A 13565-nucleotide genomic window follows, 5' to 3' on the forward strand; every position below is an offset into this window, starting at 1 on the left:
TTGAAATCAATTGTCAAAGAGACTTTATGTTACGCTTAATCAAAAGGTGCAAACATCTGTTTGTAGCGAAACATGGTTGGCATTTTGTGGAAACATCATGTTGCGAAATGCAGCATGGTATTTATGACACGCTGGTACTTCAATCAAGACATGGTTGGGAAGCCGCTCTGGACCCCTACCCGTCATCATGTGTCATACGCGCCCCATGCGCTAACAATATGAAATTGTCCTTACATGCGCTCCTCCTTAGCACAGAGCAATGTAATAGGTTTTCTACATTCAGAACTTTCGTGTATTGATTCTGGCTAGTAGGATAGCTGCATGGGAAAGTGTTGCTAATGATGTATTTGTCCGAATTCATTGGATTTGTCCGTTTTTTTCCCCACAAGGCTGTGTGGAAAATATGCCCTTGCTTTGAAATGTTAGCAAGGTTAGTTTGATTTTGTGCTAAAAAGTGATGGCTACAGTATATGTAATTACTTGCAGTTTTTGAGTGAGCCAAAGTTCAAGCTGCTTATCTAATTGGTGAAAACGCAATGTCTGTTTATCACACTCACTTTGACTTCATATGCTGTACCATGAGTTAGTCTAACGGCTTACGGCCATACCAGCCTGAATACGCCCGCCGCTGATCTCGGAAGCTAAGCAGGGTCGGGCCTGGTTAGTACTTGGATGGGAGACCGCCTGGGAATACCAGGTGCTGTAAGCTTTTTCTCCACTAGGGTGTGCTCTTGCGTCATTTCATCAGCAACACTGCCTTGTAGTGACCTTTTGATGCTGAATTGACTACATTTCTTTCTTTTTACATTTTAGTCATTTTTAGCAGACGCTCTTATCCATACATTTCATACATTCCCCCCCCCCCCCCGTACTAAATGCAGCTTCTGTGGGTTAGCCTCCCCTGCCCTTTTAATACGATCAAAGTTCTTTGTGTTGTCAGGGAGCAACTGCCTTTATTTATAAGACAAATAAGAATATTGTTACTGAATGCAGCTTGTGTGTGCTTTGTGCTCCCTCGCCCTGTTCAAATGATCAAAGGAAATAATGCTGCTGAGTGGAACTGGACTGGTGTCTGATGGCCCTGTGCTTTCCATGGTGGAATTAGAACCGTTTTTTTAACGGAGTAAATCAAAAGCACAAAAGAATGTGAGATGTTATTGATAATAAATCAATTGGTTTCATGCATTTGTCTCTCTCCCTGTGTGTGTGTGTGTGTGTGTGTGTGTTTGTGTGTGTGTGTGTGTGGGTGTGTGTGTGTCTGAACGTGATTGTATTTCGTCATATCGCATACATTTCTGATATCAGACAGGTTAAGATATACTGCTCAAAAAAATAAAGGGAACACTTAAACAACACATCCTAGATCTGAATGAAAGAAATAATCTTATTAAATACTTTTTTCTTTACATAGTTGAATGTGCTGACAACAAAATCACACAAAAATAATCAATGGAAATCTAATTTATCAACCCATGGAGGTCTGGATTTGGAGTCACACTCAAAATTAAAGTGGAAAACCACACTACAGGCTGATCCAACTTTGATGAAATGTCCTTAAAACAAGTCAAAATGAGGCTCAGTAGTGTGTGTGGCCTCCACGTGCCTGTATGACCTCCCTACAACGCCTGGGCATGCTCCTGATGAGGTGGCGGATGGTCTCCTGAGGGATCTCCTCCCAGACCTGGACTAAAGCATCCGCCAACTCCTGGACAGTCTGTGGTGCAACATGGTGTTGGTGGATGGAGCGAGACATGATGTCCCAGATGTGCTCAATTGGATTCAGGTCTGGGGAACGGGCGGGCCAGTCCATAGCATCAATGCCTTCCTCTTGCAGGAACTGCTGACACACTCCAGCCACATGAGGTCTAGCATTGTCTTGCATTAGGAGGAATCCAGGGCCAACCGCACCAGCATATGGTCTCACAAGGGGTCTGAGGATCTCATCTCGGTACCTAATGGCAGTCAGGCTACCTCTGGCGAGCACATGGAGGGCTGTGCGGCCCCCCAAAGAAATGCCACCCCACACCATGACTGACCCACCGCCAAACCGGTCATGCTGGAGGATGTTGCAGGCAGCAGAACGTTCTCCGCGGCGTCTCCAGATTCTGTCACGTCTGTCATGTGCTCTGTGTGAACCTGCTTTCATCTGTGAAGAGCACAGGGCGCCAGTGGCGAATTTGCCAATCTTGGTGTTCTCTGGCAAATGCCAAACGTCCTGCACGGCGTTGGGCTGTAAGCACAACCCCCACCTGTGGACGTCGGGCCCTCATACCACCCTCATGGAGTCTGTTTCTGACCGTTTGAGCAGACACATGCACATTTGTGGCCTGCTGGAGGTCATTTTGCAGGGCTCTGGCAGTGCTCCTCCTGCTCCTCCTTGCACAAAGGCGGAGGTAGCGGTCCTGCTGCTGGGTTGTTGCCCTCCTACGGCCTCCTCCACGTCTCCTGATGTACTGGCCTGTCTCCTGGTAACGCCTCCATGCTCTGGACACTACGCTGACAGACACAGCAAACCTTCTTGCCACAGCTCGCATTGATGTGCCATCCTGGATGAGCTGCACTACCTGAGCCACTTGTGTGGGTTGTAGACTCCGTGTCATGCTACCACCAGAGTGAAAGCACCGCCAGCATTCAAAAGTGACCAAAACATCAGCCAGGAAGCATAGGAACTGAGAAGTGGTCTGTGGTTCCCACCTGCAGAACCACTCCTTTATTGGGGGTGTCTTGCTTATTGCCTATAATTTCCACCTGTTGTCTATTCCATTTGCACAACAGCATTTGAAATGTATTGTCAATCAGTGTTGCTTCCTAAGTGGACAGTTTGATTTCACAGAAGTGTCATTGACTTGGAGTTACATTGTGTTGTTTAAGTGTTCCCTTTATTTTTTTGAGCAGTGTATTAAAAAGTCATTGGTGATTTTTTTCTACAGTGTTGCATGATGGGAATCTAGTGGTTCACTGATATAATCTAGTAAACAAAATAAACTACTTTTTCACCACTCTGTCTGCAAGTGCATTCCTAAACGGCATTTAACGCCGGTCGAAGTGGCGTGATATTAGCAGAACACAAAGTAGTTACCGTCAGCCGAAAATGTTGGCACTGGAAAGACTTGCCCTCCACCGATGTGTATAACTCATACTTACCTGGCAAGGGAGATACCGTGATCAAGAAGGCGGTTCACCCAGGGCGAGGCTCAGCCATTGCACTCCGGCTGTGCTGACCCCTGCGAATTTCCCAAATGTGGAAATCTCGATTGCATAATTTATGGTAGTGGGGGACTGCGTTCGCGCTCTCCCCTGATGTCTTGTTTAATGATACAACTGTGGCTTGCCGACAGGTGTGAGGATGATGTGTGAAGATCTTTGAAATCAATTGTCAAAGAGACTTTATGTTACGCTTAATCAAAAGGTGCAAACATCTGTTTGTAGCGAAACATGGTTGGCATTTTGTGGAAACATCATGTTGCGAAATGCAGCATGGTATTTATGACACGCTGGTACTTCAATCAAGACATGGTTGGGAAGCCGCTCTGGACCCCTACCCGTCATGATGTGTCATACGCGCCCCATGCGCTAACAATATGAAATTGTCCTTACATGCGCTCCTCCTTAGCACAGAGCAATGTAATAGGTTTTCTACATTCAGAACTTTCGTGTATTGATTCTGGCTAGTAGGATAGCTGCATGGGAAAGTGTTGCTAATGATGTATTTGTCCGAATTCATTGGATTTGTCCGTTTTTTTCCCCACAAGGCTGTGTGGAAAATATGCCCTTGCTTTGAAATGTTAGCAAGGTTAGTTTGATTTTGTGCTAAAAAGTGATGGCTACAGTATATGTAATTACTTGCAGTTTTTGAGTGAGCCAAAGTTCAAGCTGCTTATCTAATTGGTGAAAACGCAATGTCTGTTTATCACACTCACTTTGACTTCATATGCTGTACCATGAGTTAGTCTAACGGCTTACGGCCATACCAGCCTGAATACGCCTTCCGGTGAGTAAGACAGGTGCAGGTAATTACGCTGTAAGTGAGTGTTTGCTCGAGAGCTATTTGTTTGATATTCTTAGTTTTTTGACGGATAATATCTGATTTTGAATTCAAATAAGTTTAAGTTTAGTGAGTTTTTTCCCCCCTTGCAGTTCTGCTGCTTGGGGGTGAGTTTTTGAGACTTTTTCTGATTTCTTAATGACGGACAACATGGCAACGAATAATGGAACGGATAAAGACAAAGGCAATGCGCAAAGGACAAAATTTGGACCTGAAGGTGGCTTAAAATACGGCAAGGAACGAACGGTGGTGGTGGAATTGATAGGAGAAGACAAGATAACGACGATGGAATTACTAAGATCAATTAAAGATGTGTGCGGAGAGTTGGTGGGGTGCAGAATTAAAGGAGAAAGGAAATATGAAGTCACGATGCGGGATGCAAAAGGAAAAGAGCGTTTAATGGATGGGTTCAAGATCAAGAATACGAAGGTAATGGCAAGAGACGTGATGGCAAACGAACTCATAGTCTCGTTCATGAATTTGCCAGTCTATATAGAGGACGGAGCTATAGTAGACAAATTGCGGAGCTGGGGTGTAGCGGCCGTCTCGGAAATCAGAAGGAGAGTGTGGCCGGGGACGGAAATCGTAGATGGGACGAGATACTGTAAGGTCAAGTTCACAGACACCGTGCAGTCTTTGCCGTATTCCACTAAGTTTGAGACATTGGAGGGTGGCGAATATTTCAGGGTGATACATGACAAGCAGGTTAGGGTATGCCGCTTGTGTATCCAACCTGGACATATTTTAAAGGACTGCCCTGACTTTAGATGTTTTAAGTGCGGAAACCAGGGACACTATGCGAGGGAATGTGCTGGAGCGAGAGAGAGGGCCGTTTGCGCAGGATGTCGGAAGAGAACTGACGAGTGCAACTGTGGAGAGGTTGCAAATGAGGAGGAGAGCCAGGACCTCTTTATGGAAGCTGATGAAGCATCGCGAGGAGAAGAAGAGGATGGGAAAGAGAACGTGGAGGAAAGTGGAGAGATGCAGAAGATGGAGCAGAAGACGGACGAAACAGGGAGCAGCATGGGTTCAGAGATGAGAAGAGGGAGTTTCCAGGAGGAGGGGGAGATCGAGCTGGGTGGAGGCACTGGGGACGCACAGATTTTGGGGGAAGGCTCAGCCCTTGCGAGTACATCGGGGGGTGAAGATATGGAGGGGAGTTTGATTTTGACGACAGTACCAGAGACGGAGAGAGATACGGGGAGCACTTCGGGTGTGGGAGGAAATAAATTGAGTTGGTTGGACGATATGGACTTGGAGGAAATATCTGATACGGAAGATGGGGAAAAGATAGAAAGACTAAGGGAAAGATACAGGAAGAGGAAGATGACGGGGGGAGAGAAGAAGGATGGAGGAGGAAAGAAACAGGACAAAAGGTAGAGGACAATGAAGGTATACTTTTTCATTTTATTACTTTTTGAAATGGTAAATTTTGTGTCCTTAAATGTAAATGGGTTAAGGACAATGGATAAATTTCAAAATATAGTGCAAATGGAAAATGTGGATATCTTATGTCTACAAGAGACGCATTGGGACAATGATTGTGTATTGAAAGTAAAACAAATATGGAGGGATTTTATTTTTGTTAATAATGGTAGAGGGAATTCTAGTGGGGTTGCTATTTTATTGAGGAAGGATGTGGTGGACAAAGTGGTACATGTACATGATGATAATAATGGGAGGATTTTAGTTTTAGATTTTGAGTATATGGATATGAAGTTTAGAATTATAAATGTTTATGCGCCAAATAACGAAATAGAGCGCAAGGTTTTATTTATTGAAGTGGGACGATGGAGTGTGGGAAATTGTATTGTGGTGGGGGATTTTAATGTGAAATTGGACAGATTAGATATGACAAGGGGAGCAGCTTTTAGAAATGATGCATCTAGAGGGGTTTTAAAGAAAATGATGTTTGAGAAAAAACTTATTGACATATGGAGAGATGACAATCCCGATAAACGAGAATTTTCGAGAAGGCAGGTGGTTTTAGGGGAATTAAAACAAACTAGAATAGATTTGATTTTAGTTAAAGAAAGTTTAAGGGATTTTATCAAAGATGTTAAGTATGTTTTTACAACTTTCAGTGATCATGCATGTTTAAGTTTCTCGGTGGGTTTAGACAAGGAAAGAATAGGAGGTGGTACGTGGTGTATGAATGCGAGTTATTTAGGGGATGAGGATTATTGTAAACAACTGAAATCTTTGATAACATGTGAAATGGAAGATAAGCAGAAAGGGGATGATAAGTGTTTATGGTGGGACAAGGTTAAGGAAAAAATAAAAGTGTTTAGTACAAGATATGCAAGGAAAAAGAGAGGCAGGATGAAAAGAAAAGAAAATGAGTTGAGAGCAAAATTGGATGAAGAAATGGGCAAATGTGACAGTGAACCTAATTATAATATAGAAAAGTTTTTAGAGTTGAAAGCAAAATTGAGTAAATATGACATGGATAGGTGTAAGGGGGCTATTATAAGAAGCAAAGCAAAGTATTTTTTGGAGGGGGAGAAATGCACCTCCTTTTTTCTTGGATTAGAGAAGAGTACTCAAAGAAGAACATATCTTAGACAGATTGAAAATGTGAAGGGGGAAGTAGTAGATGATTATGTAGAGATTTTAGAGACAGTGCAGAATTTTTATAAGGACTTATTTAAAAAAGGGGAGGTGGATGAGGGGTGTGTACAGGAGATTTTAGGTAGTGTGGAGGTGAAAATTAATGGAGAGGATAAGTTGATGTGTGATGGGAAGATTACAGTAAATGAAGTTACGGATGCGATAAAAGGTTTACAGTTGAATAAGAGCCCTGGAGTAGATGGTATCATTGCAGAGTTTTATAAAATTTATGAAAGGCTTTTAGCACCTATTTTATTGGAGGTTTATCACTATATGGAGGAGAAGGATTGTGTATCAGAATCAATGGTGACAGGAATGATAACTATTTTATATAAAAACAAAGGGAGTAAGGTAAAATTGGAGAATTATAGGCCTATTAGTTTATTAAATGTGGATTACAAGATTTTAGCCAAAATCTTAGCGAATAGGATGAAGAGAGTTTTACATGATATTATTGCACCAACACAGAATTATAGTGTTCCTGGGAGAGATATAGCTGACACAATGAATACAATTAGAGACGTGATACACAAAATGAATGGGGATAAGATAGGGGGTATTGTTTTAAGCATAGATTTAAATAAGGCTTTTGATAGGGTAGAACATGATTTTATGTTTAGGGCCTTGGAAAGATTTGGTTTTGGTAATAAAATAATAAGGTGGATTAAATTATTATATAGAAATGCAAAAAGTAGGGTGAAATGCAATGGGGTTTTAACTGATTCTTTTACCCTGGAGAGATCTGTGAGACAGGGATGTCCTTTATCTGCTTTACTTTATGTTTTATCAGCTGAACCTTTAGCGGCTTTTCTTAAGAAGGATAATTTTATTAATTGTGTACAGACTCCACAGAAGGGTTCAAGTTTGATTCACCAATATGCAGATGACACAACTATAACAGTTAGAGATGAGGATAGTGTAAAAAGGGTAATAGAAGGTTTTAAAGTATATGGAAGAGCATCAGGAGCAAAAGTTAATATGGAAAAGTCTGTTGTAATGTATATTGGGAAAGTAAATGAGGGGAATTTTCCTTTTAAAGAGGTCAAAGATTATTTTAAGGTGTTAGGAGTTTTTATAGGAGTAAAAGAAAAGGAAGCTAGAGATTTGACATGGAGTGGGGTGATAAATAAAGTCAGGAAGGTTGTAAATATGTGGAAGGGGAGGTTGTTAAAATTAAAGGGGAAGGTTATTGTTATAAATTCTTTACTGATGTCAATTTTTGTTCATGTCATGAATGTACTAGATGTGCCAGAATGGGTTTTAACTGAAATGAATAAGATTTTAGTTGATTTTTTATGGGATGGGAAGGGGGTGAAAATCGCTTTTAAAACATTGATTGCAGGTTATGAGGAGGGGGGCTTGAAGTTAGTGGATCTAAAGGTGAGGAAAATAGCGATAAGAGTGAAAATGGTTCGGAAGTATTTATATGGAGAATTAGATTACGGGTGGAAAAAGTTTTTTACAGAGTATTTGCAGGAGGTTGGGAGGATCGGGGATAATGGTTTATTAATGTGTGTAAAACAAGAAATGTTGGGAAAAATACCTTTGTTTTATAAGGAAGTTTTTGAGGCTTGGGGACACTTTTTACCACACATTTCCTATGAATGTAACATTTTGGAAAATATTTTAAACCAGCCAATCTTTTTGAATCCAAAGATCAAGTATAATAATGCAATGTTGTATTGTAAATATTTTATGAGAGCTGGGATGAGACAGATTGGTGATATTCTATATGAGGTCATTCCGGGGTTTCTACCGGTACACGCTATTTATGACAATGTAATTGAGGTAGATGATGACATAAGCAAAACTACAGTAGAAAATATGTATAAGAGAATTCTGGGGTGTATTCCGGAGGAGTGGGTGGTTTTAATAAATACAGAGGTGGTTAAGAGAGCTAGGGGTTTACCGGTTTTATTTTATGAAAAAAATGGAGTGAAACATGATTTGTCAGGCTTGAAAGTTAAAACAGTCTATAGTAAATGTATTTTAAAAGAGATAAAAGTTCCTGCTTCAGAGAAAGTGTGGTCGGAGGTCTTTGTAGATTTGGATGTGAAATCAATATGGAAGAATGTTAATGTAAAATGGAATTCCATAGAATGTGAAGATAATGATTTTAAAATAAAACATAATAGGATTTTTACTAATGTGGTTCTACATCAAATCAACAGAAATATTAAGAGAGAATGTGACATTTGTCATATAGGGGTGGAAAACTTTTTGCACTTTTTCATTGAATGTAGTAGATTAAGAGGGTTTCATGAATTTCTAAAGGAGCTTTTAGTAAAACATTGGGGGGAGGAGATTTTTAATGGGGTGGAATGGAGGAGATTTTTTCTTTTTGGTATAAATGGGAAAAGTAAAGTTTTGAACTTTAATTTGGTTAATTATGTTTTAAGTCATGCTCGATATGCTGTAAGATTAAGAAGGAACTTGGGTCATTATGAAGGAAAATGTGTGAGTGTGGAGGTACTTTTTAAGAGTATGTTGGAGAAAAATATAGAGATAATACATAGATATGGTGGATGCAACTTTGAAAAGCAATTTGTGTGGGGGAGTACATTTATTCGAATTTCATCAAATGGAAAACTTGTGTTTAATTATTAATTGGATTTAATTGTTAATTGATTGTATTTTCTTTCTGATTTTGTAAAGGGTGAATTGTTCACCTTTTAATTATGATTGAAACGATGTAAAATTGTCTGTTTCTCATAATAAAATATAAAAAAAAAAAAATACGCCCGATCTCGTCTGATCTCGGAAGCTAAGCAGGGTCGGGCCTGGTTAGTACTTGGATGGGAGACCGCCTGGGAATACCAGGTGCTGTAAGCTTTTTCTCCACTAGGGTGTGCTCTTGCGTCATTTCATCAGCAACACTGCCTTGTAGTGACCTTTTGATGCTGAATTGACTACATTTCTTTCTTTTTACATTTTAGTCATTTTTAGCAGACGCTCTTATCCATACATTTCATACATTCCCCCCCCCCCCCCCCCCGTACTAAATGCAGCTTCTGTGGGTTAGCCTCCCCTGCCCTTTTAATACGATCAAAGTTCTTTGTGTTGTCAGGGAGCAACTGCCTTTATTTATAAGACAAATAAGAATATTGTTACTGAATGCAGCTTGTGTGTGCTTTGTGCTCCCTCGCCCTGTTCAAATGATCAAAGGAAATAATGCTGCTGAGTGGAACTGGACTGGTGTCTGATGGCCCTGTGCTTTCCATGGTGGAATTAGAACCGTTTTTTTAACGGAGTAAATCAAAAGCACAAAAGAATGTGAGATGTTATTGATAATAAATCAATTGGTTTCATGCATTTGTCTCTCTCCCTGTGTGTGTGTGTGTGTGTGTGTGTGTTGTGTGTGTGTGTGTGTGGGTGTGTGTGTGTCTGAACGTGATTGTATTTCGTCATATCGCATACATTTCTGATATCAGACAGGTTAAGATATACTGCTCAAAAAAATAAAGGGAACACTTAAACAACACATCCTAGATCTGAATGAAAGAAATAATCTTATTAAATACTTTTTTCTTTACATAGTTGAATGTGCTGACAACAAAATCACACAAAAATAATCAATGGAAATCTAATTTATCAACCCATGGAGGTCTGGATTTGGAGTCACACTCAAAATTAAAGTGGAAAACCACACTACAGGCTGATCCAACTTTGATGAAATGTCCTTAAAACAAGTCAAAATGAGGCTCAGTAGTGTGTGTGGCCTCCACGTGCCTGTATGACCTCCCTACAACGCCTGGGCATGCTCCTGATGAGGTGGCGGATGGTCTCCTGAGGGATCTCCTCCCAGACCTGGACTAAAGCATCCGCCAACTCCTGGACAGTCTGTGGTGCAACATGGTGTTGGTGGATGGAGCGAGACATGATGTCCCAGATGTGCTCAATTGGATTCAGGTCTGGGGAACGGGCGGGCCAGTCCATAGCATCAATGCCTTCCTCTTGCAGGAACTGCTGACACACTCCAGCCACATGAGGTCTAGCATTGTCTTGCATTAGGAGGAATCCAGGGCCAACCGCACCAGCATATGGTCTCACAAGGGGTCTGAGGATCTCATCTCGGTACCTAATGGCAGTCAGGCTACCTCTGGCGAGCACATGGAGGGCTGTGCGGCCCCCCAAAGAAATGCCACCCCACACCATGACTGACCCACCGCCAAACCGGTCATGCTGGAGGATGTTGCAGGCAGCAGAACGTTCTCCGCGGCGTCTCCAGATTCTGTCACGTCTGTCATGTGCTCTGTGTGAACCTGCTTTCATCTGTGAAGAGCACAGGGCGCCAGTGGCGAATTTGCCAATCTTGGTGTTCTCTGGCAAATGCCAAACGTCCTGCACGGCGTTGGGCTGTAAGCACAACCCCCACCTGTGGACGTCGGGCCCTCATACCACCCTCATGGAGTCTGTTTCTGACCGTTTGAGCAGACACATGCACATTTGTGGCCTGCTGGAGGTCATTTTGCAGGGCTCTGGCAGTGCTCCTCCTGCTCCTCCTTGCACAAAGGCGGAGGTAGCGGTCCTGCTGCTGGGTTGTTGCCCTCCTACGGCCTCCTCCACGTCTCCTGATGTACTGGCCTGTCTCCTGGTAACGCCTCCATGCTCTGGACACTACGCTGACAGACACAGCAAACCTTCTTGCCACAGCTCGCATTGATGTGCCATCCTGGATGAGCTGCACTACCTGAGCCACTTGTGTGGGTTGTAGACTCCGTGTCATGCTACCACCAGAGTGAAAGCACCGCCAGCATTCAAAAGTGACCAAAACATCAGCCAGGAAGCATAGGAACTGAGAAGTGGTCTGTGGTTCCCACCTGCAGAACCACTCCTTTATTGGGGGTGTCTTGCTTATTGCCTATAATTTCCACCTGTTGTCTATTCCATTTGCACAACAGCATTTGAAATGTATTGTCAATCAGTGTTGCTTCCTAAGTGGACAGTTTGATTTCACAGAAGTGTCATTGACTTGGAGTTACATTGTGTTGTTTAAGTGTTCCCTTTATTTTTTTGAGCAGTGTATTAAAAAGTCATTGGTGATTTTTTTCTACAGTGTTGCATGATGGGAATCTAGTGGTTCACTGATATAATCTAGTAAACAAAATAAACTACTTTTTCACCACTCTGTCTGCAAGTGCATTCCTAAACGGCATTTAACGCCGGTCGAAGTGGCGTGATATTAGCAGAACACAAAGTAGTTACCGTCAGCCGAAAATGTTGGCACTGGAAAGACTTGCCCTCCACCGATGTGTATAACTCATACTTACCTGGCAAGGGAGATACCGTGATCAAGAAGGCGGTTCACCCAGGGCGAGGCTCAGCCATTGCACTCCGGCTGTGCTGACCCCTGCGAATTTCCCAAATGTGGAAATCTCGATTGCATAATTTATGGTAGTGGGGGACTGCGTTCGCGCTCTCCCCTGATGTCTTGTTTAATGATACAACTGTGGCTTGCCGACAGGTGTGAGGATGATGTGTGAAGATCTTTGAAATCAATTGTCAAAGAGACTTTATGTTACGCTTAATCAAAAGGTGCAAACATCTGTTTGTAGCGAAACATGGTTGGCATTTTGTGGAAACATCATGTTGCGAAATGCAGCATGGTATTTATGACACGCTGGTACTTCAATCAAGACATGGTTGGGAAGCCGCTCTGGACCCCTACCCGTCATGATGTGTCATACGCGCCCCATGCGCTAACAATATGAAATTGTCCTTACATGCGCTCCTCCTTAGCACAGAGCAATGTAATAGGTTTTCTACATTCAGAACTTTCGTGTATTGATTCTGGCTAGTAGGATAGCTGCATGGGAAAGTGTTGCTAATGATGTATTTGTCCGAATTCATTGGATTTGTCCGTTTTTTTCCCCACAAGGCTGTGTGGAAAATATGCCCTTGCTTTGAAATGTTAGCAAGGTTAGTTTGATTTTGTGCTAAAAAGTGATGGCTACAGTATATGTAATTACTTGCAGTTTTTGAGTGAGCCAAAGTTCAAGCTGCTTATCTAATTGGTGAAAACGCAATGTCTGTTTATCACACTCACTTTGACTTCATATGCTGTACCATGAGTTAGTCTAACGGCTTACGGCCATACCAGCCTGAATACGCCCTCCGGTGAGTAAGACAGGTGCAGGTAATTACGCTGTAAGTGAGTGTTTGCTCGAGAGCTATTTGTTTGATATTCTTAGTTTTTTGACGGATAATATCTGATTTTGAATTCAAATAAGTTTAAGTTTAGTGAGTTTTTTCCCCCCTTGCAGTTCTGCTGCTTGGGGGTGAGTTTTTGAGACTTTTTCTGATTTCTTAATGACGGACAACATGGCAACGAATAATGGAACGGATAAAGACAAAGGCAATGCGCAAAGGACAAAATTTGGACCTGAAGGTGGCTTAAAATACGGCAAGGAACGAACGGTGGTGGTGGAATTGATAGGAGAAGACAAGATAACGACGATGGAATTACTAAGATCAATTAAAGATGTGTGCGGAGAGTTGGTGGGGTGCAGAATTAAAGGAGAAAGGAAATATGAAGTCACGATGCGGGATGCAAAAGGAAAAGAGCGTTTAATGGATGGGTTCAAGATCAAGAATACGAAGGTAATGGCAAGAGACGTGATGGCAAACGAACTCATAGTCTCGTTCATGAATTTGCCAGTCTATATAGAGGACGGAGCTATAGTAGACAAATTGCGGAGCTGGGGTGTAGCGGCCGTCTCGGAAATCAGAAGGAGAGTGTGGCCGGGGACGGAAATCGTAGATGGGACGAGATACTGTAAGGTCAAGTTCACAGACACCGTGCAGTCTTTGCCGTATTCCACTAAGTTTGAGACATTGGAGGGTGGCGAATATTTCAGGGTGATACATGACAAGCAGGTTAGGGTATGCCGCTTGTGTATCCAACCTGGAC

At 42.2% G+C, this 13565-nt stretch overlaps 2 non-coding genes and 1 pseudogene across 2 annotated transcripts; all 3 read left to right on the forward strand.

Moving 5' to 3' along the window:
* The first annotated feature begins 594 nt into the window (after positions 1 to 594).
* LOC145864189 (uncharacterized) lies at positions 595 to 709 on the forward strand (annotated as a pseudogene).
* Positions 710 to 3136: 2427 nt separating this feature from the next.
* LOC145864119 (U1 spliceosomal RNA) lies at positions 3137 to 3300 on the forward strand. The gene has a single exon (XR_014382698.1). It is a non-coding gene; the product is annotated as a U1 spliceosomal RNA (small nuclear RNA).
* Positions 3301 to 11917: 8617 nt separating this feature from the next.
* On the forward strand, positions 11918 to 12081 carry LOC145864120 (U1 spliceosomal RNA). The gene has a single exon (XR_014382699.1). It is a non-coding gene; the product is annotated as a U1 spliceosomal RNA (small nuclear RNA).
* The last annotated feature ends 1484 nt before the right edge of the window (positions 12082 to 13565 follow it).

This window comes from Salmo salar, chromosome 25 (genome assembly GCF_965601325.2).
Source record: "Salmo salar chromosome 25, fSalSal1, whole genome shotgun sequence".
Classification (NCBI taxonomy): domain Eukaryota; kingdom Metazoa; phylum Chordata; class Actinopteri; order Salmoniformes; family Salmonidae; genus Salmo; species Salmo salar.